Source organism: Caretta caretta, chromosome 9, assembly GCF_965140235.1.
Source record: "Caretta caretta isolate rCarCar2 chromosome 9, rCarCar1.hap1, whole genome shotgun sequence".
In the NCBI taxonomy this organism is placed as follows: domain Eukaryota; kingdom Metazoa; phylum Chordata; order Testudines; family Cheloniidae; genus Caretta; species Caretta caretta.
The window spans coordinates 21316071-21343640 of record NC_134214.1 but is presented as its reverse complement, the minus strand read 5'-3'; the positions used below and the strand labels follow the sequence as shown (position 1 = coordinate 21343640).

Genomic DNA, 27570 nt, shown 5'->3' with positions numbered 1-27570 from the left:
TGAGAAAGATGTCTTTCTGTCCTTGGTCTACATTCATCTTTCCTCCTTCTCACCTCTGTGTTTCTGATCCTCTCCATTATGCTACAACAATGGTGCTGAATGCCAACGAGAAGGAGACTTAATGAAACCCAAGACTCATTTTTAGGCACTTACCTGAGATACTGACCATCCAACCTGCAATCTTTGGGTGAGCAAAGAGTTTTGGGTCTGGAAGGAATTTTCCCATGCATTTGAGTTGAGGTTTAATGTGCTTCTGTCAGGGACTGGACACTGCTGGAGGAAGGATACTAGCCTAGATAGATCAATGTTCTGATCTGGTATAGCAAATCCTGTGTTTCCTGTATTAGTTGCTGGTATGTTATTGGTACCCACAAACTCTGGCCACTGTCAGTGTCAGTCTATCTCCATACCCTGTTTTCAGAGAATGGGAGCACCCACATATTTCTGGAAAACAATGATCTATTTGGATTGTCCCAACCTTATTTATTTTCATGAGATATTAGCACCTGAATTTATGTCAGTAGAAAAATCTCTAGCTATACTTGGTGTTAATCCATAATTAAAGTTTTCAGTGGGTCTTTTTTACTAAATCCAATGAGATTAGTGATTCTTCACTTGCTTGCTTTGGTTTCTATAAATATTTTTTAGTTTGTTTGTTAGCTAATTAACACCAAATGCAAGTATTGTGGAATTAGATATTTCAAAGGTGGATTTTAATTAAGCAGAATGGTAAATGGGACATTTCACTGTTGAGATGCTTTGATGAGCCACATGTAAAGTAGTTATTCTAATATATGGGGATTCATTTCTTAAAAAGCATTTCCTTAGGAAAAAACATTGGAAACCTGCAGTCTTCTGAATACTAGCCAGGCAACATCTAGTCTGCTGTACATGCCTCTCAGAGCTAATTAAGCAACTAGATTTTTGTCTATACAAACATCATAATAGCTTTGTGTAAACAGATTCTCAATATGTGTAATACTTTTGTAGCTGAAACAGCTGTTAACTTCTGGATCCCCATTTTTTAAAAAGAAAATTTGAAAAATGTAGATGATAATCACACGGGCAAAGGGTTAGCTGCTTGGGATGCACAATTTTACTGTTAAGATCTGTTCTTAATGAAGTGTGTGGAACATTATTTGAATGGACACCTACAAAAATAATGTTTTAAAAGCTCGTGAGGAGGATACATGTTAATAGTCTACCCTTCCAACTGCTCCAAACTGAAACATTAAAGCCATTATGCAAGGAAAGAAAAATCCCACAGAATTGAGGGGCTAAAAATTCAGCAAAGGAAATGTCAATTAATCAACTTCTCTAAGGCTGAGACAGGTTGATTTCCTGTACAAGTGCCTGCACTTAAATCAAAGCTGAAACATGTAGCCGCATATATCAAAATAAAATGTACTCTCTTATCAATAGAAATTGAGTTTTTGAAGCACTGTGCTGGGATTATGCACAAAAATAGTAAATATGAAAAACTCATCTCTCTTGCACCCTGGAAAGCTGCTTTGTTGTTTAGTCCTTCACAAAGTACTGCTGAAAACCAGCGCTAGACTGACCTTTTCACTGAACATTCTAGCATGTCAAAAGTAGAACTGGTTGGAAATTTTCAAGCTGAATGGCTTTTCACTGGAAAATTCAATTCATCAAAACAGAAATGTTCAGTGGGAATGTGATGATTTTGATGAATCTTTCAATGGAAACCATGAAGGTTCCCATCAGAAACCTGCCAGGTTTCCTGCTAGCTCATGTCCCTGCCTACCTGGCTCATTGGCAGCCTACAGAACTGAGAAGCTTCAGCTCCCCAGCGGCCTGCCAGGTGGGCTTCCATGGAGTCCAGAAGCTTGGGGACTCCTGAGCTTTATTTTGTTTTGGATACATATTCCTAGGGTGGGAATGTTTGGATGTTTCCAAAATTAAATATTGTGGATTTCCGTGTCTGTGACCATTCTGAAATATTGGATTTTGCCTCAATTTGGCACAAAAGGATTCCAAAAGCTTGAAATTTTTTTCCTGGACTTGAAAATCTATTTCTTGGCTAACACTAGTCAAAAGATCTTCTTGGCTACATCATCAACTGCTGTAAATCAGCATAGCTCCATAAGAGTCAGTGGGGCGACACTGACTTATACCAGCTGGGGATTTGAACCTGTCCCAGCTTGGGTGGCCTTTTAGGTTAAGCTTAGCTACCACCTAAGTTTAATCTTTTATTGCTACCCACATGACTATTACATAACAAGAGCAGAAAGACTATAATCAAGGTTTTGTACAGCTAGACAGGAGTGAGAGGAACCCGGCTCAGAAATTTACAGACTAAACTTCAAACACAAAGATAAAAATTCCCAAATCTTCCTGAAATGCTGAGATGACCATGTCAGATAATATAGAATCTGCACAGCTGTTACCAGTGCTACACCTGCACTGATGAGCACAAGACACGATGGCCCTCTAAGGGATGTAGTCTTAACCCTACCTGTAACTGATTAGCCGCCTCCCAAGTGATGGGTTTGGGGCCAGGAATTGGATGATAATCTTCAGGTCACTTGATCCTCAGATAATAAACCAGCAAGCAGCTCTGTGTGTGGGGGTGGGATGGGGTGGGGTGGTGGGAGAGTGGTTTTTAAAGAAAGCTGGGTTAGGAGAAAGGATCTGGAAAACTGCCAGGTAGCAGGAGCTGGTTTATTTGTTTGACTAATGTTGGACTGTTTTGATTGTCAGAAATCAACATATCCCTGAAGAAACAAACTGAATTTCTGCTGCTGATGGGAGATTCATTTCATGCCCTGGCTGGTGAGTTGGCCCACTGGTTCACAGAACCCTTATCCATGGGACACTATGGGTCAAGTGTTTAGCACTCCACTAATTCATCCACAGTAACCTGCAAAAATGAGCATTTACACAAGGAAAACATGTTATTGTACCTTGGTCCTTTTGTGTGCCTGTGTAATTATGCAGTTGTGTTCATGAAGGTGGGTTGTTTGCTCCATAAAATGTTTTGGGTTTACTTGCATAGTCCCAGTGAAAATTTAACCCTATATAATATGCTGAAACTTAATACAAAATGGATGTAAAATACAGTATTGTTAAAAACTATGTTTAAATAGATTTGGCTTCAAAACACACACACCACCAACTTCTGTGTAAAATTTTCTGCTGGTATGTATATAAAACTAAATGCCCTCTCGTCACAACATTCTGAGTAATGGCTTATGTAGTTGGGGTTACTGTCACTGTTTGAAAGGATGAAAACAGCTATTGTAAAGTATTAATGCCACAGCAGAGTAACTTGGGTGCAAAATCTCTGATGATCAAAAAGAAATAACAGAACTGAAAATATTGCACAAGTTTCTTCAGCTTGCTACTGTACTAATAAAAGCCAGCATTATAATGCACCATTGCCTCCAATACCCATAGCAGCTGCATACTGTATTATTCTGGGCCTTATTCTGGAGCCTGTGCTTGCACTGAATAGACTTGAATGTGAATTCTCAGAATGGTACTCAGTATAAGTGGTGTGAAATCTAGCCCTTTGTTAATAAAGTGAAATCTGAGGTGTCAGTAACATCATGCAAGCCAAGGGGCCGGAAGGGAGGAATACAACAAAATAAACTAACAGGAGCCTGTGAGAATGTGAAAATTAAACTAGGCAATTTCTTGCCTTCTTCCAGCTCTTTGGCATGTACGTTACACTAACTTAGGCTGCCTTACACTACACATTGCTAAGTGGGAGTGTACAGCTCTGAGCAAGTGTAAGGAGTTTTAATTCATATCACATCACACATTGCCTTTGCCTAGTGTCTCCAGAGTGTAATTGTGTACCTAACATCATCTGCTACCTGTTAATATTCTGCAGCTGCAGCCATCCTCATTTTATACCCTGTATTAGCATGAAAAACAAAGGAAATATTAAATAAAAGAAAATAATGTGTGCCACAGCTTTCTGACCACTAGTTGTCCTTCAGGAGAGAACCTGAGCTATGAGGAAAGAATTACAAGGCCAGATCTGCTATCCTTACTCAAGCAAAACTAAAATGGGAAGAAGGCCTAAAAGCTGAGAGAATCACAGGATCTGATGGTTTCCTCATATAAGCTGGCTTCATAATGTTGTAACTACATTCACTTCATTAGAAACACCACTGATTTACACTGATGGAAGTGACAGCTGAATCAGTGTGACATGCTTTGTTTTCTGTTTGCAATTTGAGTTGCAGGTAAACCCTTTGTTCCCCAGTTCAGTGTGTATTTTGGTACCTGTTGCACACTTATTTGCTTCAGGTAACTTGGGTAGAATTTTGCACAAGTCTTCATAGAGGAAATACACTTGAAATGCTTCTGAATGTTCCTCTTGTTTTAAGGTAGGGGAGTCTTCTCATTTGAGGAGACCCCAAACAAACAGTAACCTAAAAGCTCATTCTATCATATTTATCATTCTCTGCCAGCGTGCTCTTCTCTCAGGAAAATGAGAAACTGATGACATGTTTAATTCAGGTATTGCCCTTGGTTCATCTATTTCATTTTTTGATGGAAGATTCCTTTTTCAAAACAAAGAAGATCTAACTGATGAAACATTGGCCAAAAACATCATTCTCAGCTCTAAGCAGTTTAGTAAAACTCTGTGCTAATGTCAGCATTTACATTAAAACAGTTAATCATTTTTTCCCCAAAGAAGCCTCAAAGGACCTTCACCCTTGCTTCTCATTAAGTGTACGTTCAGCTTGACACTGCATATGAACAGCTTTGTCTTGAGGTATCCTATGGCTGTTCTCTACTGTTGTTGTGCATTTTAATATGCTTTCGCAATGACCTTTTCCAACACAAAATAATCCTCTCTTATCCCTTTACCTCTTGATTCTCTATTCGTTTGCCACACTTTATGTTCAGCTGCTTTCCTGCATCTGCTAAATCTCCAAAGAAATCACCTTTGAACTGTAGCCTACAGCAAATATTGCTGGAGAAGACTAGGGCCAGTGTACAGTAGCTGTAAGTTTTTCCTCAAGACTATAAATATGTCTAGCCTAAGCAGCTATCAAATTGGCTATATCTGTCCCCAGGGGAATTATATGTAAGAAGTACAGAAAACTTTCAGTCTGGAAACAGCTTAGCATTACTATGTGGCTTATTGTAGCTCATTCAACGGAATCACATTAGCAAAACACATTAAAAAAAACTTAATTAAGAACCCCTTGGGCCTGATTTTTCTCTCACTAGCACCTGTGTATATCAGGGATAGCTCCTATTGTCAAATAAGTAACCTTGGTGTATAGCCAATGTGAGTGTGAAATGATCACCCTTTATTTTGCCTGAAGGTATTTTAAACTATGTGGCATATTTCATATGCTCTTGTTCTGAGCTGTAGTCTAATTGGAGCTAAGTCATCCCTTTTTATCAGTCAAGGAATAATGCCACATTATTTTTCACAGTTGTTCATCCACAAGGCAGCACAGGTGCCCCTGAATGTTAGAAGAGTTCAGTTCTTTTACCTTCCCTTTGGATTCCAGGAATCTGCAATGGGGCTGGTAATCTTCACCCACTGCAAAATCTTCAGACGCTCCCCAGGGATGCTTCATGTGAAAATTAGTGAAGTAAAATACATGGAGTTTTCTTGTTTCTGTCTTCCGGATTCTGTATGATAAAGTTGATCTGGGCCCCTGGTAAGCATCAGAAAGTACTAAATCCCATTACTGGAAATTTAAAAAAATATTTTCCCATCGCCCCAATGATGAATTTGTCAAAATATCAGTGGAATAAAATGTTTCCAGTTGGTCTCTCTTGCCGCAAGATACATGATGAAGAAAAAACCAAGCCATTTATTTTCTAAGATGGGAACAGAGTTCCTGTGAGAAAGATTAAAACAACTGAATTGTATTATGACAAAACATTGATATAGATGCAACTCAATCATTTATTATTGTGGGCATACGTGAGTAGGTGGTGTTCACCTTCACAATTATTGAGTTGCTATGCTTAGGTGGTTTAGGAAGCGGGATTGTTTTGGTCTGCCAACATAGATGACTCTGTCTATAGAAAAACCAAACAAACCCAGAATTGTTTGTAAAAAAATATAGTATAGTATTGGGCCTGATCCAAAGCCCTCGGAAATCAATTGGAGTGTCTCCATTGACTTAAAGAGATTTGGATTGGACCATTATGAATAGTGTGGTTGTTCACAAGCTGAAGTTTTACTATTTGAAGATGATCAGTAAAGAAGGGTTAGCTGTACAGCAACCTGACCACCTGGCAGATTTTAATGTGGTTCTCATCAAAATGGATATAATTTAAATAGTAATTTAAAAATCACCTTTTTGGCAGAGACCACATGTAAAAAGTTTCAGGCCACAAGGAGAATTTGAGCTTATGAAATGGAAGTTATAATGGATATTGAGTTGGAGCCACAACTATGGGACAGATTCTATTTTATCTAATAGAGCCCCATTGTTGGAGGTTTTTAAGAATAGGTTAGACAAATATCTGTCAGGGATGGTCTAGGTATAGTTAATCCTGCCTCAATGCAGGGGGATGGACTAGATGATCTATTGAGATCCCTTCTAGCCCTAAATTTCTATGATTCTATTTTAGGGGTTTATACTGTTGTCCACCATCATAAGTATCTGAGCACCTTCCATGCAAGAACAATCGCATCAGTGAAGTCCCTAGTGGGCTCCATGAAGTCTTTGGCACTTCTTCCTTTTGGGGTTCAAAACTCTGCTTGGGGTAGGTTTTTTCTGTATTATTTTTTTTGGGGGGGAGATGGGATTAGTAGTGGAGGGGATGGTGAATGGGGAGGGAATTGGAAATAAAAGAGGGTGCTGGAATTCTGAGCTTTCTCAAAGAGGAAGGTTTTTGTAACATTTCCTAAAGACAGACTCTGGGTTCATCTTTATCTCCTCTGGAAGATCATTCCATAGTTGGGTCCCCTCAACAGAATTATTTGTCCCAAGCGCTCTCATACCTCATCCTGGGCTTTGTGATCTGCATTGTCCCCAAGGAACTGAGTTGTCAGGGTGGTTCATATATTGAAATTTACTCTTTGATGTAGCTGGGGCTTGATCCATCAGTTGCATGGGTCCCCAGTACAGGGCTGTGCTAAATCCCACAACCTAGCCATGTGTCTCACTGATCCAGATGCTTATCACTGATATGAATGCTGTGATGATACACACGTGTCATAAGAGTCTGAAAAAAACAAACAATTTTCTTTGAGAAACCCTAGAAAAGTTTATGGTTAAAAGAAGCTAGTGATGCTTCCCCTTGAATGAAGTGGTTAATTGCACTCTATTTTGTATAACTAGTAAATTGTAATTCTTCTATTATGCTTCCCTTCACCGGAATACGTGTGTGTGTGTGTGTGTATGTCAGTTTTTGAGGCAAATTGTGCATCTTGGTGTTCTTAAATTAATCATATTTTCTCCACTAGGATAATGTCTATGGAATAGAACGTTGTCACAGGGTAATGGTCCTGCTGCCAGACACCTACTGAGGCAAAGCTGGTATGCTTATCAAAAATAAGCATCAGGGTGAAGCAGACACATTTATTTTCAAAGCAGGAGGCATTTATCCTGTCATAACCTTCTATTCCTTTAGCTTTCCCCCCACTCCTTCTAAACCAAATGATTAATGACATGGAATTGGATGGGTTTTTTTTCACTATGGATGCTAATGCAGTTGGTACAACCCTTTCCTATATGTTATTGAAAAGCTGCATTCTGATTGGATTAAGAGGATAGAAACGTTCTACAGCATGGAAGGTGATAAATACAAGTTATTTAGATCTTCTAGATAGTGAGTACCTGGTGGGTTTTGCCATCTACTAGTGAAAGTCATGATGTCATGATGATCTGATACTTTTCATGAGCTTGAGCTAAGGTCATAACTCATGGAGACCATCAACCCATCATATTGTGTACATACAGTAGAGTATATACTGTACTTTGTTTATGCACATTGTTTATACTTTGTGTTTGTTATTATTGGTATGTCCTTTTATAGGACAAGAGTCTCCTTTTGGTGCCCTCAGGCATGCTGCGGAGAGTGCTGAGGGGCTGTGTTATGGGTGGCGCCATCAGCACAAATTGTACATGAATCATCCAGAAATCCTCCTAGGGAATGATGCCAGAAAGTAGCTCTACTATCCTTGAAAAGAGTCCAGCTTGCTGCTCTTTCTGTGCCTAGACCTTTCTGCATCCATCCTCTTCCCAGGACAGCTAGTGCCCAGAGGGGTGCTAAGCAGGAGTGGGGACTGCATTCCCCAGTGGGATCCTGACCAAGATCCTGCAAGATGGGGAGAAGCTCCTTGTTCCTCCTCGCATCATGTGCACCTAAGCAGGGGCTGCCCTGAATCTGGCAAACTGATGATCAATTTGAGGTATGGCCATGTTTTAAAAACTTATTCCAAATACTGCAGACCAGTATTTTCAAGTTAAAGGTAGGCACCTAAATCAAAGTGACCTACTTTTCAGTGAGGCTGAGCACCCAGTGCTTCAGGGAGAGTTTTGCGTGCTCAGCCTTTCTGGTTACCAGGCCACTTTGATTCAGTGTCTAAATATGGATCTAGCTGTCTAACTTGGAAATTTTGACCTAAGCTAGGAAGGGCAGAAGAATGGCCTAGTGCTTTAGGCATTTGATTGGGACTTAGTTGATCTGAGTTCAAGGATTCCCATGTAACCTTGACAAATCACTTTGGGCTAAATTTTGATCTTCATATCAGGTATGGAAATGGAAATTTGTAGAGGAAGATGCTACTCACTGTTATAAGAGAATTAGAATCGGCCTTTAAGGCCTGATTATTGTTTACTGAGAATGAGTAGTACATTACTCCACGAGTAATTCCTGTCAAGGAAGACACTATTCAACATGAATAAGGGTAGCAGTAGAGGCCACAATCTGTGCCTTTGGCCCTTCCTGTAAAATGAGGATTACAATAGTTCCCTAACTCATGGGGGTTTTGTGTGACTAACTTTTGTAAAAACTGGGAGATGCTCAGGCAGTAGGGCACATATAAAATACACAGAACTCTCGTCTTAGTGACATGGGTGTAAATCCTATGTTTAATCGTTATTCACATTTTTCCAGATTGAGATTTCACCATTCTAAATCCTTCTTGTAAAAGTAGATACACATACAAATTATATCAAAATCAGACATAATAGAAATGCAATAAAACCCCCTGACTGCCAATCAGAAAGCATGATAACAGTATATATTTAAAAAAAAATTAGTTCTTTTATGAATATACTACTTGCTGATTGGCTGAAGATTTTTAAAAAATAAAACAAAACAACAAACCTTTTCTTCATATGGAAAGGTTCTGTCTTGAAACCTGACAAACCTTTTCACTTGGTCAGAATAAATATCTCAAACTTCTGAAGTTTCACCAGAAACTGATCAACTGAGAAGTCTCTGCTTATGAAACAAGTAGCTCTCAAGACATATGTTTTATTTTCCACCTGTGATGAAGAAAGTAGGAACTTTCCCCCCCGTACCTCCATGTTGTGGATTAGGCTACTTAATCCCTTGGTCGAGGAGTTAGGATTTCCCAAAGATAAGTATTAATGCATTATTCATTATGCAGTGTCAAATCTATGTAAATTTGCTCTTTATTCAGTGCTTTTTCCTCTTTATTTTTAATAAAAAATTCAATGAAAATAACTAATATTTTTTCCTCATCTCTAAGCAGTTGAAATGAAAATAAGCATTCATGTGATACAGGAATTTTCAGCATGTTGCAGTATATAAATTGTATACAGTGAACCATGCATTAGGTATGTCCTAAACTTTTCCAGATTTAGATTTTCTACCATCTTTTAAAATCAGAACTGTGGACAGCCTTATTTCAACCTAAACAGTTTTTTCCTAGCAATAACAGGAGCTAGGTTTTCAAAATTAGTTGGGCAAATGGCCAGATGCATTTGAAAATGTGCATGAATATGTCTGGCAGCAAATGATTAATTTCAAGTGTTTGCTGTATTTCAGGTTCAATCTTCTTTCAGATTTGCATTCACGGTTTGGGTCCATTTCAGAAATGAGCAGGCCTGTCTTTATTTTGATTTGGATTTTGACTGTCTCTGTTGAATGTGAGGCACACTGCACACAGCAAAAGCACAGACCAAGATTTTCAAAAGTGACCAGGGATTTTGCATGCCTCATTTTGGGGTGCCAAATTTGGGACACATTAAAGATATTTTCAGAAAGTGCTAAGCACCCACCTCCTGCGAATCAAGCCCATGTAAGAAGTCTCATGCTGGCCATGCAAAATCAATAGTCGTGTTTGAAACTCTTGTCAATCCTCAGTAAAATACAAAGGATTACTGATAAACCATAATAACCAGACACCCTAATAACACACAGCATGATCTCTTTAATAGCCTCCATCATAACCTCTCTTACAATTCCCTATTCACTTGCCCATAATGCATACCTGACTTAATGATTCTTATACTACATCTACAGAGTATCTAGTCCTATAAATCCTGTTAGAAAGATAAACCTTTCTACATCGACTCTGCTGGCATTATCACAGCAGTATTTCTCCTAGTGTCCCAAGGTGTGCTCTGTCTTTTAAGCCCAAAATGGGGCAAATCAAATCAAACTAATAATTGCTAAGCTTTGTCTAGTAATGAGAACGCATTTTGGTAATTACCCTCATGAGTTCTCAGTAACAAAAACCAAATGTAACTGTATATGCGGTGAATTCTTCATTCCACCCCCCCCCCTTTTTTTTTTGCTGGTGCACAAAATTTAATGCAAATTTACCACCTAGTTTGAAACCAGCATGTATATCTAAGTTCTGTGTGTGACTGTCAGAGCATCCACTTATGTGCTTGTTTCCTGGGGTTTTGTTTGTTTTTAAATTGTTTCATGTGAATTTCCAGCTCAAACTAGAGAGTTTGTATTCTGGATTGACAGCTGCGGAGACTTAAATCCTTTGTTTATCCACAGAACAGACACTCCACAGGCAGCAGCGCTGCAAGTTCCCCATGTTACTCTGCCAGTGTGCCTCACTTTTAATCTAGAGGGACCATCTCTAGGGGCCAGAAGATAGCTTATTCACCATGCCCCTTCACCCTGACAGGCATGGTGAGGCAACTGAACCATTAAAACCAAAATATCCCCCATTTCTTGACACATATTTAGCACACTGTTTTTGGAAAAAGACACCACCCATGTCTTTTTTTTTTTTAATGTAACTTGTGTGCAAGCTGGACTGCCGGATTTAGTCCAGTGCCTTGGAATGGGAGTGATGCAGAGGTGCCCAGACCTCCCTGATGATGTATAGCAGCACAATCTGCTACATCCTTTTACAGGAAGTAGCATATTTACTCCCCTCCAAGCAGCAGGCATTAAGGTGTAGGTAAGGTCTATTTGAAAAATACCAATTGCTCTCTGATGACACAAAGAAGCTTAGTGCCTCAATTTTTTGAAGCCTTTTTCTAATTAGAATATCCAGACTGTGTGAAAGCTTCACCTATGTACTTAATCAAAAGTAATTTGCGCCTAAAAGATGTACAACAGTATAGATATGATATGCTGTCACTAGCTTCAGAATAATGGCACCACTGAAAATCGGCACACCAGAATGAGCAGGGAGAATGGCCTTGTCTTCCAAAGTTACACACATGGAAAAACTTAGTGTCATGGTTGATGAGATGTCTCAGAAATACTTACAGTATCAGGCAAATAGCATTCAGTTCCTGTGGTGGGTAATGATGGAGACAACTCAGTGCTGCAACAGCAGAAGTTGGTCCATTTGTTGTTGGAAGTTCAGTTTCCTTCTTTTTAACCAGCCATGTTTTAAGTTATTTCATTTTAGCACCTTGAAAATATACACTTAGGTTTTGTGCTTCACTTAGTCAGGAAGGGCATAAAATGGCAGACTTAAAACCCTCACTCTATACTTTTTAACAAACTGAAACATTTAGCTGGCCTTTAGTTTACTATAGTCATGGCATTATTTGTAGAACAGTCTAGGATGTGACAGAATGAAGAAAGGGAACAGGTTATACCTGATCTGTTGATTGTACTAGAAAACAATTTTTTTTTGTTTTGCTTATGTAACTGCCTAGGTTTCTCTCTCATCCAGAGACTCTGACATGGAAAAGACTACAAATAAGATGACAGCTGGAGGCCCTTTGACCTTCTGCCCCCAGACATAATGGGAATGAGATTAGAGGCTATAGAAGGACAGCAAAGAAACAAGGGATCTAGGATGTCTGACCTCCCCCTGTCCTTTGTGAAAAGAGGACATGCAACTTGGGAGGTGATGGGTGTGGTTGGGGGGAGGGGAGGAGGAAGAGAGAGCGAATCAGAAGGCTTGGGGAATCAGTCCAGGAAAGTCACAGCTGGCTGGATCTATCCCAGAGAGAGGTATGTCTACACTAGAGCTGGAGGTGTAAATTCCAGCTTGAGGAGAGATATGATCGCTAACTCTGATTGAGCTAGCATGCTAAAAACAGAGCAGCAGGAAGGGCTAGCTGCCCTGAGTATGTACCTAGCATCTTGGATGGGTACGGGCTTGGAGTGGCTAGCTCATGCTGCCTCAGCTATGCTATTTTTATTGAGGTAGCTCATACTCAGAAAGAGGATCAGTAGTCCTCATGAGAGATGGAAGATAATTGCCAGCGTGGCTGCAGAAAGAGTGGGAGAAGCATAGCCAGGTGAGCCTCACTCAGGCACACAGAATTCCCACAAGAAGGCTTGCTGAGCCATTTCTCAGCAGGAAAGAAAGGAGACTGAGTCAGCTGAAGAAGAGACCTTCAAACCATGATGAAAGAGATGGACTTCAAGTGGCTAACACCATAAGAGTGTTGTACCACTCTTGGGCTGAAGAGAACAAATGGAGTTATCAGGGGAATATTAATTTGAGCTTTGTTTAAAGAGTGGTAAATTGTATTAATTGCTAGTGTGAAACTAACTGATTAAAGCCAATTATAACTGTCATTTTTGTAAATAGGAAAAAATACGTGTCATTAAAGATACGCAAATTCTTAGAGTGGGCCATGCTGCTTTCACACACAATCTCAAGCTGGTCATTTGGTATTTTTATTGGATGACTAATGAATACACTCTAGCACAATGCCTGGTAAATTCTGTACAACAGATTTCCCCCCATGTTCATGTGGAAAAAAGGAATGCAAGAGAACCAAAGACAGGACAATAGTCACAGAGAAAGCTCCTGACATTTTCGTCTTCTAATGGATGAGCAAAAATAAATAATCAAAGTATACTTCTGAAACTGTTAGCCAATGGGGGACGAAGAAGAAGAGAAGATGACTTATATTTGACATAGACTTAAAAAGGCATAAAGGCTGATAGCTCTGGGTGAAAAGAAGCTCTCTGGAGTTTTGGAAAACAGTGAGTTAAATGGAAATGAGAAGACTGGAGACAGCATGGGGGCAGTGTGTTCTGTGGGGTTCTTTGTGTTCTGAGATCCAAACAGCCCTTACAGTAGCACTGCAAAGGCTGGCAAAGAGCCAGTTTTGGACTCACTCTTTCAGAAGCCAGCAGCTGTAGCACAGGTATAAGTCCATAAATATTTCATTCTGAGATTGCCTACGGTAGTTAAGCCATTAACTCGGGTGACCCAACATCTCCCCTGCCCTCCCGCTTTTCACACTACATAACAGCATGCTACGGACCCAGGCCATGAAGCCTCTTGTTGTTGCATTTATTCCACCTGTTGCCAGGACTTTATAATCTTTTGTTTTGAATTCTCCTGACTCCCTCACATTAGGTCTCCCTCTCAGCAAATTTTGGCACGTCACACCCATAGGCTTTATCTACACCAGGATTTACTGCCACTAGTTCAGCTCAACTGCTGGTAACTTTGGGGAGTTGCAGGGGGTGGGGGAGGTGAGAGGAGAGAGAAGAGTGTAACTAGGACTCCAGGCAGCCCCCAGCATTTTCAACACTGTTTTGTCTATCTCAGTTTTCCCGTGTCTTCACCCATCTCTACAGCTTGGTTCCCTCTTCTATGGGAAATCCCAAGGGAGGAGGATAAAGAGGGTGGAAAACTCTGCTAGGTTCTCCTCATGGAGATTTCTCCCAGAGCATTCCATTGGGGCCAGGGTGTACTGTCCTGTGGAACAGGCAGTGGGGACTGCCCCCGAAATCCTGTAGATGCCTGAAATCCACACAGGTTCTGGGAGGTCAGGACCATTTGCACTGAGGTCCTTTGCCTCCACACCAGCTCTGTGAAACCCAGTGACATTTCTCAGCTCCCTGGCAATGTGGTTCTAATCGTTTCTGTTGGGGGAATACTGCAAAGGGGAATTGATGCCTCGGGCTATGGAGAAGAAGTAGAAATAGAATATAGTGTGAAGCTGTGTTACATTACAGCCTTTGAATAACCAGTGGGAGGTGCTGATGCACATATTCCGCAGCCTTGGTCCACTCAGTCTACTCCCAGCCTAGCCTCCTGTCTGCAAGAGGTGGCTGACTCCCTCTTCCTCTAGCAGTGTGATTGGATAAATGAGGTTCTAGTGTAGACTATTCATGTTGGAGCATGTTATATGTTTTCTTTTATATGTATCCATTTCTCATTCCATTATCCTTTCTTAGTATCTCTTAAATCTTAATCTTTGATAATCCACTTATGATTGTTTCACTATAAATATATCTCCATGCTGTGAGGTTATAAAGGACCCGATCCTGAGTAGTACCAATCTAGCTGTGTGTATATTGTTCCTTTGGGAACAGCAAACCTTGTCATTTCTGTAAGTGACAGGGGCTGGATATTATATAGAGATGCTTGAAAGGGGTTCAGGCAATGGGTGCACCTACTGTTAACCTGTGCAGCAAAGTAAGGGCTTGCACTGGAGATTGATTGGGTGGCTAAGAGACTGATAGTGTCAGTGAGCTAACTTAGCTAGAAAAATAAAATCTGTACTTCCATGAAGCAATTTAGGAAGAAAAAAAATAGATTTTTAGGAACTAAAAAGTATATTGATCATGCATTTTTGAGGACCCCAGTACAGTACAGTGCAGGATAACTACAGCATCTAACTTATCATCTTCAAAGAAAACATGCCAGAAAATACTGGCAAAATAGAAAATACTTTTTCATTAATGAAATATTAATCATGTGTTTATATTCGGTTGACCTAAAGTGAATATTAGTGTGCACATGAATAAAACATTGCCATCTTCAACATGGGATAGGGCTTTCTCGCACCCATCTTAAATGATCTGATTATGGGGGAGAAAGCAATAAATATTTAATATCACGGTATGCTAATGAGCTGCTTGCTCATGAATTCAAAGTATTTACCATAGTTTTCTCTCCCCTTCAAACATGTTATATAGTGCAAACACTTTGAATTATTTAATCACTAAGATCTGTAAACACTGTAATTCAGTGTTTAAAAACTCAGAGTCACACAAGTAATTAATGGCAGAGCCTTCTAAAACTGATTATAATTTCTAGAACAATTTTAACCTCGGAGAACCATATAATAACTGTGAAAGATCAGTATGTCAGCAGGTTATTTGTTTTTTATTCTGAGTTATTCTGAAGGGCTTACTTGCAGCCCCAAGGAAAAAGTAGCTATCTTAAAGAAAGCAGCATATATACGTGGTAAGCACATAAAGTATTATCCCAGAAGACAAATGCAAAAATTTACTCTTAGTTGCAGCTGGTGACCTTTTTGACAGATAAGGTCAATATCAAGAAGTCTCATGAATTCCAATATATGTCTTCTAAGTAGTCCTGGCCAGGGGTCTCTTCTCTGCTCTGCCCTGCATGGACCACAGCCTCCCCACTGCACCTTGCGGCTGCAGGGATCCAGTGTCACTGACCTGTGGCTGTGAAGAGAGCCCTCTGCAGCTCCACTGTCATGGCCCTGCTCCTTCACTCACCAGCCAGGAATGTGGGAGTCATCCTTGGACAGGATCTGTTCAGCAGTGGTGTGGCCTCCCCTGAATCTGGGGACTTGTCCTCCTCCTTGCAGTCCTAGCTGGGGTCTTTGTTCCACCGCTCAAGGACGACTGCAGCCTTCCTCACATCTTGCACCCTGGTGCCTTGGGCCCTGGGCTGTGCAGGGACCCTCCTCAAGCCCCTCGCTGTCAGAACTGGCCTTAATTGGCTGCAATCCTCTTGTGGACTCACCAAGCTGTGGTGACCACAGCAAAACCCTTATAAAGTCACTCCTGGGAATGGTAAGGCAGCTTTCTGAGGCAACTATTACTTATGCCACTAGTTAAGCCTCACCTGCTGCACTACATTTTCTGGCATTGCGCTGTATGGAGAAGGAGACTGAGTGATGTGACAGATTTAAATCTAATCTCACCTGGTTCTTATAGATGACTCATGTTACTAATTTAATATGTACATGCTTAAGTGTCTTTAAAAATATGTATATATACAAATAATTTGCTTTTGGGGATTACCTTTTGAATTCTTTGGTTAGGGATGCCTCAGTTGCACAGGCTGATAAGCTGCTGCTGTTTATTCCACTAGTTGGAATTTTAGCCAATGTAGATAAACAGAAGTATTTTAATATATGTATAATCAGCCGTTTGCAGATTCAGTATACTGCAGAGAATTGAAATGCAGAGTTATTGGCAGTATTTGGGGGGAAGCTTTAGTTTTAAGATAAAAGAAGTTAACTCCCTAATCAACCTGGAATTTGCAGGACTGGTACACACGCAAGCTCCACAAGCCTTCTGGAGAACATAAAAGTGCATTCAACTCACACAATTTTTCTTACCACAGGAGAAAATTACAATCTGCTCCTTTCTGGGCACACACTTTGTTCAACACCGGTGTCTCTAGGTTGCTCTTACTGCCTTTTTACCTTTATAATTGTCCTCTCAGGGCATTTGCTTGTGAATATCAGGTGATCCTGGCTGCTTTTATTAACACTTGAGCCCCCTTTGAAGTCTCTTCAAAACCCAATGATTGACAAACCCTGACACTTAGGTTTGAAAAACTGCTTACCTTTTATGTAATGAGTAAACACAACATAGGAGTAGTGTTCAGTGACATTTCTACTTTCTCCCAGGTAGGAGCCCAGCAGTGCTTCCCTTCCTGATCAGTCTAGCTCCATTAACCCTTCTGTGGTCCTGCTCCCTCTCTCCTCAGGAGCCAGCCAATGGTCCTTCAAATTCTAAACCTCCAAAGTAGGAAATCTGCAATCTGGGTGGAGCTCCTTCTGGGTGGTCCAAGAGTCCAAACCTTTATGTCTCCGTGCACCTGGTGGCAAATTTTATTTTTAATCTTCATCTCGCAATGTACCCCATCATACAGTTTTGCTTAATGTTTATCCTATGATAACATCTCACAGGTAGGGATTTCATGTTAACGTAGCCCCTTTTCCACAAATCCCCTTTCAGGCAGCTGCAGAATAACGATACCTTGTACTTCTATCCATCTTTTCTTCCAAGTATCTCAAACTGGTACATAACAGATAGCTAATTATGCTACGTTAGGCATTCTTTACCTGGTAGTGACCACTATAGGAATTGTCTAACTTCTGTGGCCTGCATGTCCCTGACTGGAGAGGTGGACTGTTCTGGGAATTGGGACTATCTGAATGTTGGAAACAGGAAAGTCATTCATGTAGAGCTTTTTCTCTTCTGGGCATATCTACTTCTTCCCACTGCAGAACTATTGGGATTTGGATTTTATGGGGCAACCTTTCTCTTACTTGACTATCCTCACCTGGAGCCAGGCCTTGGGCCTGGTGAGAATCATTCCAATTGTATCCAGTCACGTTCATAGAATCATAGAATCATAGAATATCAGGGTTGGAAGGGACCTCAGGAGGTCATCTAGTCCAACCCCCTGCTCAAAAGCAGGACCCATACCCAATTTAAATTAACATTGTTAATTACCAAGTGAATTACCAAGTGGTAATTAACGTTGTTAATTACCAAGTGAAAGAAATGGCCTACAATATTCATCAGCCTATCAGCTTGCTGGATTTCTTTGGCCAATTTAAATCACACTATAAATTACACTTTTTGCATCTTTCCAATTTATCTACATGACAGTCAACTAATTGAAATGTGTTCTGCTTCTTGCACATCCATGAAAACTTTTGAGATAAATACCAAGCTGCTAAAAAAGGGGGAGAGAAATGTTGTGGAGACACCAAATACACAGATGGGAAAGTCGACACTCCGCAAGAAGCAGTTTTCTTCACACTCAGTTTGCAGTTACTTGTCAGACATAAAGCATGGAAGAGCGATTGTAGTCATTTCATCAATGGATTAAAGCAGAAAGCAGATGCTATTTTTTTTATACAGATATAAATAAAAACTGGCTCCTTGAAAAGATATCAAAAGCTCTAGAGATTTGAGAAAACAAAACCAAATGCAAATGACTGTTTTTATTAGTTTGTTGGCTTCTAGCAGGAGGTTTGAAGATGAGGTGTCAAGTTGTCACAAAACCCTATATTTATATTCATTGGAAAAGAGGAGATTTGGGAGCATATATTACCTTCAATATGTGCAACTCCTGTTGCTCTCAGCGGAACTTGTTGCACTCAAGTATTGAGAGAACAGCAGGTCACCTTAGTCTGACATACTATAGAAAGGCATACACAGAAGACTCATTCAGCCAGGAATATAGTCCAAAAGAGAATTAATCAAAACATAAGAAAGTTCCAAGTGTTAAATGAAACAGTGACTGGGCAGAGATGGCCCATGTGTCTTGTCCCAATTCTGGTAAGTAATTATGCTACTAATTTGCATGATTCTATGCCATGAAGAGTAAACTCAGGTCTGTTTTAAATTAATTTTATAAATTAACTGGTGTCACAGGGTCCAATTTTCAAATTCTGATGACTAAGTTCTGAATTTTGAGACATGAATTAGCCATTTTGGTCAACTAAGTGCCAATTTGACTGCTCGGATAAGGACTTTGGTGCCATAATACCAGCAAAGTCCTGAAAAGGCCTGCATGTCTTCAACTCTTATTGAAGTATTTGGGACCTGAGGGCACTCAGGACCGGGCCTAGAGTGTGAAAATGGGACTGCCCTTTAAAAGGATTCTGCATTATATACTATAAAATCTTTTCTCCATTCATAATAAAGTGTAGAGCATATTTTCCTCAAATTTTCTTTCAAAATACCAGATAATGCTTAGAACTTTTATTTTGAACTGATTTTCCCCTGAGTTTCCTTGCTTTCTTGATGAACCATTATGTCTGTATGGAGGAGCAAGTAGGGCAGGTGAATTTAGAGATTATATTCTTATTAGTCCTTTCCTTTGGAGTTCTCAACATCTTAGTAGTTAGACATGCAGCAGAGCCTATTGAGGCTCAAACCCTTAAAAATGGGATGTTATTCTCAAAAGGGAGACAGACTGTAGGTTGCACAGACCATAAGCCAGCACAGAGGGACTATAAGAGCTATCCTGTATGGACTGTAGTTTTTGAGTTGCTGCTGTTAAAACATCTTGGAAGGAATAGACAGAGAGATTTGCCAAACTGATGTCTATTTGAGTTACACCAAAACCTCTGCAACCCTATTTAGAGAAGGAGATTTGTGTTCACACCAGAGCCTTCAATGAACATTGTGTTATCTTGTTATTTGTCCCTTGCTAAGTCTGCACTAGCAGTATGGGCTCAATGAAAGAGGCTGAGAACGCCAAAGGAAAGGACAAGAGAGAATGTGATCTCTGAATTCCTCCATACAGACATAGTGTGTCAGCAACCTGCCTCTGGACTTTGGCTGAGAACTAACTCCTAAAACATCATGCTGTTGTCTGGATTAGTAGTGCTTTCTCCTGTGGACACCATTGGCGTAAGATAAAGCAAGACTTTTTGGTCACCTACAATGGTCCCCATTGCAGCAGGGATATCATTTCCTAACAGAGTACATATGAGATGTCAAACTTATAGCACACTTGGATCAAAGAGCTGACTGAAATTTTTGAAATTTCATAAATTGGAAAACAATAACCAAACAACCCCTCCTCCCAGGAAATTTTCAATGAATCGTTGAGTCCCCAAATTCCCCATTTTTTTGAATAACTGTACAGTTAATTGAAAATTTTCAAAATTTCACTGAAATTTCAAATTCCAAATTTGAAAAAGGGGAAACATTGAAAAAATGAATTTTCCCCCTTGATTTCACCACCACTGCGTACTCATAAACAAAATCACCAAGAAGATGTAATGCTTGGTGTGCCCATTCCATTGTAATACTTCTGTTTGAATTATAGAAAGCAATAGGTGGTGGTTATGGTCATAGTATGCTACTGAACTTTGAGTAAAGGGATGTGAGGATGTGTTTGACAAAAAGAACAGAAGAGTAACAAGTGTATCAGGAATTGCAAGAGGTCACTATGGTCTAGAGGTGAATCCACAACTCTGAGGTCATTAGCTATCACAATGAAACCTGGTTGTTATTAATTATTTTTAGCAATGTGGATCCAGGTGTTCAAGTGTTTCTTTAATGGGGATAAATAACTACATTTCTGACCTTGCTCTCAGGATCAGAAAACCAAATGGAGAAATGAATATCAAGCCTTTCCCTTCTCCAATGTCAGTAAAATAACTATGGGCCAGATTCTATCTTACTTACTCAAGTTGAGTTGTACTTTATTCTGAGAGGCATCTCATTGAAACCAATGAGACCATTGTAAAGTCAGATGCTACTCAGGCAAAGAGAGGCTAAACTTCCCTAAAGGAGTGCTATAGTAGCCTGTACTGGCTGCCCCATTCCCACTTCTGCACCTGACTTCTAAAATTACAGTGGGCACAAGGAGTGCCAGATGGTTAGTCCTGGCATGCCCCAAATCTTCCATCTTGAAATCTATTGGGGAAAAGTCATGAAAGGCTGGAGTTCCTGGTTCCCACATTTAAGGTTCTCTGTGTGGCTGGTTTTGAAAGGTTTGTGAGAAATTCACCCATTCCAGCAGGACTAAGATATTTAGATGCTAAGAGTTAAATAAATCAGGCTCAATCTAGAGAATTTATCAGAACAAAAACCAAACTATATTCCAGTTTTAATTATAGGTAGGTAGCAAACACTTTTAAAAAAAGATATAATATTAAGCAGTTTGTATTCTTCAGTGATCCTGGCAGGCAAATAGTATTTCTTCTTGAAGTAAGAATCAGAGAACTAATTGCTTTCAGCTTTAATTTAATGATGATACAGTTTAGCTATAATTAAATTGAAATGCTAGAGCTAAACATTCTAGATAACAAAATTTACTTAATTTAAGATATCAACCTGTTTTTTTTCCACTTGTCTTTTCCATATAATTAATTTATGTATTGGATCATAAAGTGTCTCCAGCCCTAGTTGTCTTAATAGCCAGACAAACAAAAGTCCATAAATTGCAGTCCACTGTTTATAACTTATATGACATTACTTAATTGTTTAAATGAGATCTTAGTAAAGGGCCATGACAGTTAGTAATCTGCCACTCCAAAAGATCAACTCAATAAACAATATTCAAATTCCTTTAGCAAGATCAGCAATCCATATATCTTTATATATGTGCACATGCGTGTACATGTACACAAAGAAGAATTAACTTATGAAAGTATTGACGTTTATCTCAGGGAGCGTTCTGCATGTAGCTGGATAATTTGAATATGTCAATATTGATACATACTATGCAGTTGTTGCTAATCCCTTTGGGTAGTGGAATCTTTCAGTAATATTAGTTGAACAGATGTTGTTTGTTGGTTTTACATTTTTATTCTTCATGCTTTCATTTTTCCCAGAAGCGGGAGACATTTCCTTGAAATCCTACACATAGGAAGAAATACAAGTGACAGTTAAAAAATAAATAAATCTGATTTTCTGTCCTTCTGTGGCTGTCTCAGAATGCATACAATGTTGTTTAGAAGGGAGGATAAGTATGGTTGCATGTATCCCTTTATCAGTATTCTTTAAAAAAAATACACCCAAGTAAGAGGAGACTTACCGTATATAAAATAGTTATGATTACATCGCCATTAGATAGATCTGATATTTCTTTTATTCAGTAAGACTATGAGAGGGCTGGTTGAATAGTCAGAGGAAAAATTACAGTCTTCAGAGACGAGCTTGCCCCTCTCATATTTCTGAAGCAATCTTTCCTTTTTGTTATCATTTTGTTTAAGGGTCATTTTGTTTAACTCTCAATGGCTAGAGTGCGTCACAATGTCAGATTCCCAACTTTAATAATTTAAGATGGTTTAACAATGCTTTCACAATGAAATGCTCTTTTGTATTTGCAGTAAGTTTCAGGTCTTAGATTTCTTTTAAGTAAGAAGGAATATATACTATGGTTTTGTTGAATAAAATAGTCAATGCCACTCCCATTTTTTTGGTTAATACATTTTAATCTCCATGGGCAGATTCACTTCCACCGAACAAGGGGTCTGTGTGTGGAAATTTCATACTGTGTGCCTATCAGGGCCATCCCTGGCCAGGAGAAAGGGAGGCAGCAGTCAGTACCACTGTTGCCTTTGCTGTGGGATTCCACAAGGTAGTTTCCAGAAGGTAGCTTTTCAAAATGGCTGGGACTCCACAGGAACCCTGCCATTGGGGCCTGCCTGAACAGCATGAGGACAGAACCAGTGCATGTCACAGCGAGCCTGACCCTGGCCCTCTTTGGGTTAGATGGGTCTGTGCTTTTCTAGTAGACTTGGGCAGTGGGCAGCATCTTTGCTTCTGGCAGACTTTGTCATAACAGAGCGATACAGGTTGGATTCCTGTGTAGGCTAAAGGGTGAATTCAGCACTGTGACTTTTCAGAACATGATGGGTGGATGGTAGTGTATCCAGAAAAAGCATTCCACAGTCTAGTCAGGGGTGATATGTTCAGCAGTAAGTTTGTGTCTCTGACCAACAAAATTTCATGGTAAGAAATAGACAGTAAGCACTGATAAAACCAGATAAAGGAGTGCGTGTGTCCCCACTTTGAATAATAGTATTTCCTAGAATTAGACTAGTTGAAAGAGCAGGACAACACTTTATTATGGGGGTGATGTTTGTCTAACAAGAAGAGGAAGGAATGTGGGAAACAGAAGGTTCTATAAGGGTGTTCCTTATTTGAGAGAGTAGTACTGCTAGGTGTGAAAACAGGAAGCAGTGGATTTGGAACTCATGTTTCACTTGGGTACCAATTAGCACAAGGCCAGATAATGAACTCTCTGATCATTTTAATAAGCACCTACCCCCATAAGTAACCACAGTGAAGTCAATAATGAGTTAATGCGATCATTCATATGAATCATCAGTATGACTAAGAGGGTACAATCTGGCCCCAAATACTTAAAACTAGAGAAATAAATTACCAGAAGGTAAATGTATGTTCTCTCTAAAATCAAAACATTATTAAGAATAGAAACTCCTTTCCTTTGTTGTCTGTAACGTAATCTGGGGGTGGAAGCACCTTGACCAGTAATTGAGGTTTTTTGAAATCATGACTTGTGTAATGGTAGGTATTCTGGTGTGGGTGTCTCAGCATTGCTGCACCAAATTTTTAGGTGCCCTGCTACTGAGTGGAATTCACAGCTCTGGGTTAGGTGACCATCTCTCCCTTTACACTGTATAGGGAACTTAGGTGCTTCAGAATGGGATTCACAAAAGCCAGAATGCTGAGAGGCCAAAGCTAGCGAGTAGAAAATGCCAAGGAGAGGGCTGTGGCCTAAGCCCTGCATCTCACTGTGACTTGGCTGGAGGGAAGAGCCTATCTCCATTTGGGATTCTCAGCCATGAACTCTCTCCTGGAGTCAGGTGCCTAAGTCATTTTTTTTGGCAAGAAAAACAGGAGTAGCCTCCCTTACAACTTTTAGTTCTGTAGTTAGAGCACTCAGCTGGGATGTAGGCAACCCGACTTCAGTTCCCTCTCTGCCTGATGTGGAGAAAGGATTTGAACTCAAGTCCCCCATTCTCCAAGGAGAATGCCCCAACCACTGGGATATTCTGGGGTGGGTCTCTCTTTACTGTTGAAACAAGTCCACTTTTGATAAATATTGAAATAGCCAGTGGTGCAGGGGGACTGGATGCTGGGTCTCCCTCCTCCCAGGTAAGTACTCTTACCCCTGGGCCATAGAATCACTCTCATGCTCTTTCTGCCCTAATGACTTGTGACAGGCTGGACCCCTGGGATGTCACCTGGTTTGCTGGAACGCCACTGAGTCAGACTATTCTGCCAATCTGGGCCCCCTTTTACCTGGTCTTTCTGGGCTAGGCTCCCCTGCCTTTTCCAGCCAAGCACACAGGCAGGGCCACATCCAGCTGCACAGAGAGACAGAGATCCACTCTGGGAAGGCTCAGCTTAAGGGACTTGCTCCAGCACTCAGATGTCCACCTCGCTGCCTGCCCCCGCCCCCTTTGGAGTACAAACCCAAAATTATATGAAATTCGCCTCTTCCCTCAATGTGGAGGAGGGTATCCACAACTCCTTACCCCCCCCCAGTTAGAAATCACATAAAGTTGGTTATATTATAAACCAGAAATAAATTTATTAACTATAATAGGTGTATTTTAAGTAGTTAAGGAGGTAGCAGACAGAACAAGGCAGATTACTAAGAAAATAGAACAGAGCATGCAAACTAAGCTTAATACACTAAAGAAACTGGTTACATATAAGTTCTCACCCTAAATGTGGTTCTAAAAATCATCTTCACAGGCCAGATCCCTTCCAGCCTGGGTCCAGTTCTTTCCCCCGGTTAAGTCTTAGTTGTTTTCAGCAGTCATCTTGGGGGTAGCAGGGGAGAACTGATGACCAGGATTACCTCACTCCCCACCCTTAAATAGGATTTGCATAAGGTAGGAGTCCTTTGTTTCCTAGTTTGACACCCCCCCCCGGCTTCTCGTGGAAAAGTACAGAATTCAAGATGAGTTCCAGTATCAGGTGACATGGTCACATGCCTCTGTAGGGCCCCTGTAGCCATTCTTCAAAGGCTGACCCACACATTCACAGGAAGCTCTTTTACAGTCCATTGTCTCTTGCTGATGGTCCATCAGCAATATTAGGCTTTTTCACTGTTGTACCTGAAGTGTTAGCAAGGGGGCATCACACAAAGTAACATAACTGAAATATAGATACATAGTCAATACTCCTAATTTCAGATACAGAAATGATACATGCATACAAATAGGATAATCATATTCAGTAAATCATAATCTTTCCAATGATATCTTACAAGAGTTATCTTGCATAAACATATCTGAGTTATGTCATATTCCTACCAGAAGCATATTTTCATAAAGAATATGTTGTATAATGTCACATGACTATTTAGTTATTTTTGCACAGTGGAACACTTTCAACAGGAAAGATTGAGAGCCCTGCATCAGAATATTCAACATTCCAGTGGTCAGGGCAGTCTCCTGGAAGGGGGGAGACTGAAGCTGAAATTCTTTCTCATCATCGCTTAAAACAGGGAATTGAACCCAGGTCACTCACATCCCAGGAGACTACCCTTACCATGAGTCTATCATCACCTCCTTTGGCTGGGGCTTAGGTGTGAGATAGTGTTTGGGAACCTAGACTGAGGCAGCTATGCACAAGCTTACTGGTAGAAACATAGGTGACATGGTGAACACCTACCGAGTTAAGTGGCCGCTGAGTAGGTGTTTTGAGGATCTCAGTAATGCCTAGATCTTGGACTTGAGCACCAAGTCCCTTTGTCGATCTATCCCATAAGTCCATTGTATGGTATTGCACCAGTCTTGTTGATAAATGATCTTCTAATCATTTTGTTCATGTGTGTATATCTTGAAGTCTGGCATTTTGTTCCAGTTCATGAAGCTGCTGTTAGAACAGATGTAGTTTCTAATCAACCAATCAAAAGACATTTTGAAAATGCAGAATCACTAGTTTGTTGTTGTTGAGCTGTTCTTTGGATATTATTAAGTACTCTTATTACAAATGCAGATTCCAACTTGGTCATCTTTTTTCTCTCTTTTGAATTTATATTTTCATGGTCTTGTCAACTTAAAATAGCAACAACAGATCTCACAGACAAAATAATAGAAAACCAGGAGACCTTTGGCACACATATACATGGGAAAAGAAAGTGAAAAACAACCAGATAATGCATGTGGGCCTAATTTCTCATTGCATTATTCTAGTTTTATGCCAGTGCAATTCCATTAGAGTTACTGACTTACTCCAGTGGCATAAAATCAAAGTAACACAGTAGTGGATCAGCCTCATATAGTCCTCTAATTATACTCTATGGGCCAAATTCACCAGGAGCACTCTGCCTACTTAGTACCCTTCCGGTCCACAAAGCAGCAGTATACCAAGCTTAACCGGCTGGTGAAACTGAGTTTACAGCTGCTTTGTGTTGCTAGAGCACACTGGTGAATCTGGGCCAGTATAAGTGCATCAGCTTGATCTTAAAGAGTGAATTCCTAATTCCCTTATCTGACTGGTATAACAGTATCAAGGTCTATGGGTTTATTAACAGTTTACCATGGTGTAAGTCAGAAGAGAATGAGGCCCTAAATAGTCTTAGCAGGATAATGGCTACATTAGTCTAAAAGACAATGTTTGACCTCATGTCTTTTCAGATCTTTATTCTAGTGTCTCTAAATTATTTGATACTTAGTGTAGAAATCTGTCTTCTAGAGTTCTTCTGAAGAAATTCCCCTTCAGTGTCTATGTTTTTATTGCCGGGTTACTTCATACCTTTAATTTACTATTCTTTATATTTCATTTCCAATTCTCCACCCTTCAGAAATCTTTATAAATGGCTACATAACAAGTGCAAATTTGCCTCCTTGTTCAGTGGAAAGTACCAATCAGCCTGTGATGAGTGTGACATCTCTTACTAAGAGAGAACAAAGAAAACAGGCAACTCTAAATAATCATCAAAGTCTAACTTGTCAGAGCTACAGTATGTGGTCTATTAAGCTTTATTGAGGGCACTTTGAGATGGCAGTGGTGCCTAAATAACTATATAGGTCTTTATCTGACTAGTTATGCATATGGCACAATGATCTTGTCTAAAATCAATTTTATTGCAAGAAAACAAACAAACAAATCTACAATAAAACTATAATCATGCATAAAATCAAGCACTGATTCTTTAGAAACTTAAATTGATTTGCTCTTGCCTCTGTGTTTTATAAACACAAAGCTAATACAACACGATACTTTATTTCGTGCATCAAACTGTATCCCAAAATGCTTTACAGAGTTAAATAATAGTTATAAAGCTAAAATCACAACTGATAGCAGATGGAGAGTGAGATTTAAAGAGAGATAGTCAAGAGGAAAGAGACATGTTTTCAGATGAGGTTTGAAAATAGCTGGATAGTCAATGAGGCAAAGATATAGTGTACAGGAAAGTAGAGTAGGGAATATATATTCCCCGCTAAGCCATCTGCTGGCCAGTCTGCACAAAAGTATATCATTCCTGATATTATTAGCATGTCAGATGGTGGGTAGTTCCTGCAATACTGAAAATATGGCCCTGCCATTTTCTTCTCATATCCACAATTATCCTTGAATGTTTCCTCTACCCCTGTAAAATCATCATAGCTAACTGGTTTATCTTTCTTTAGGCAAGCAGTATCACTGTGGATGCAGTTGTGTGGGAACAGACATCTCAGGAGGAAAGTGGGCATCCATTGTTTAGAGAAGAAGATGGAAGGAGATGTCAAGGCATGT

At 40.0% G+C, this 27570-nt stretch overlaps 1 long non-coding RNA gene across 1 annotated transcript; it reads left to right on the top strand.

Annotated features, from left to right (window-relative positions):
• Positions 1-27570, top strand: LOC125642057 (uncharacterized). The gene is made up of 3 exons (XR_007358258.2): positions 1-187; positions 2722-2793; positions 27465-27570. It is a non-coding gene; the product is annotated as an uncharacterized LOC125642057 (long non-coding RNA).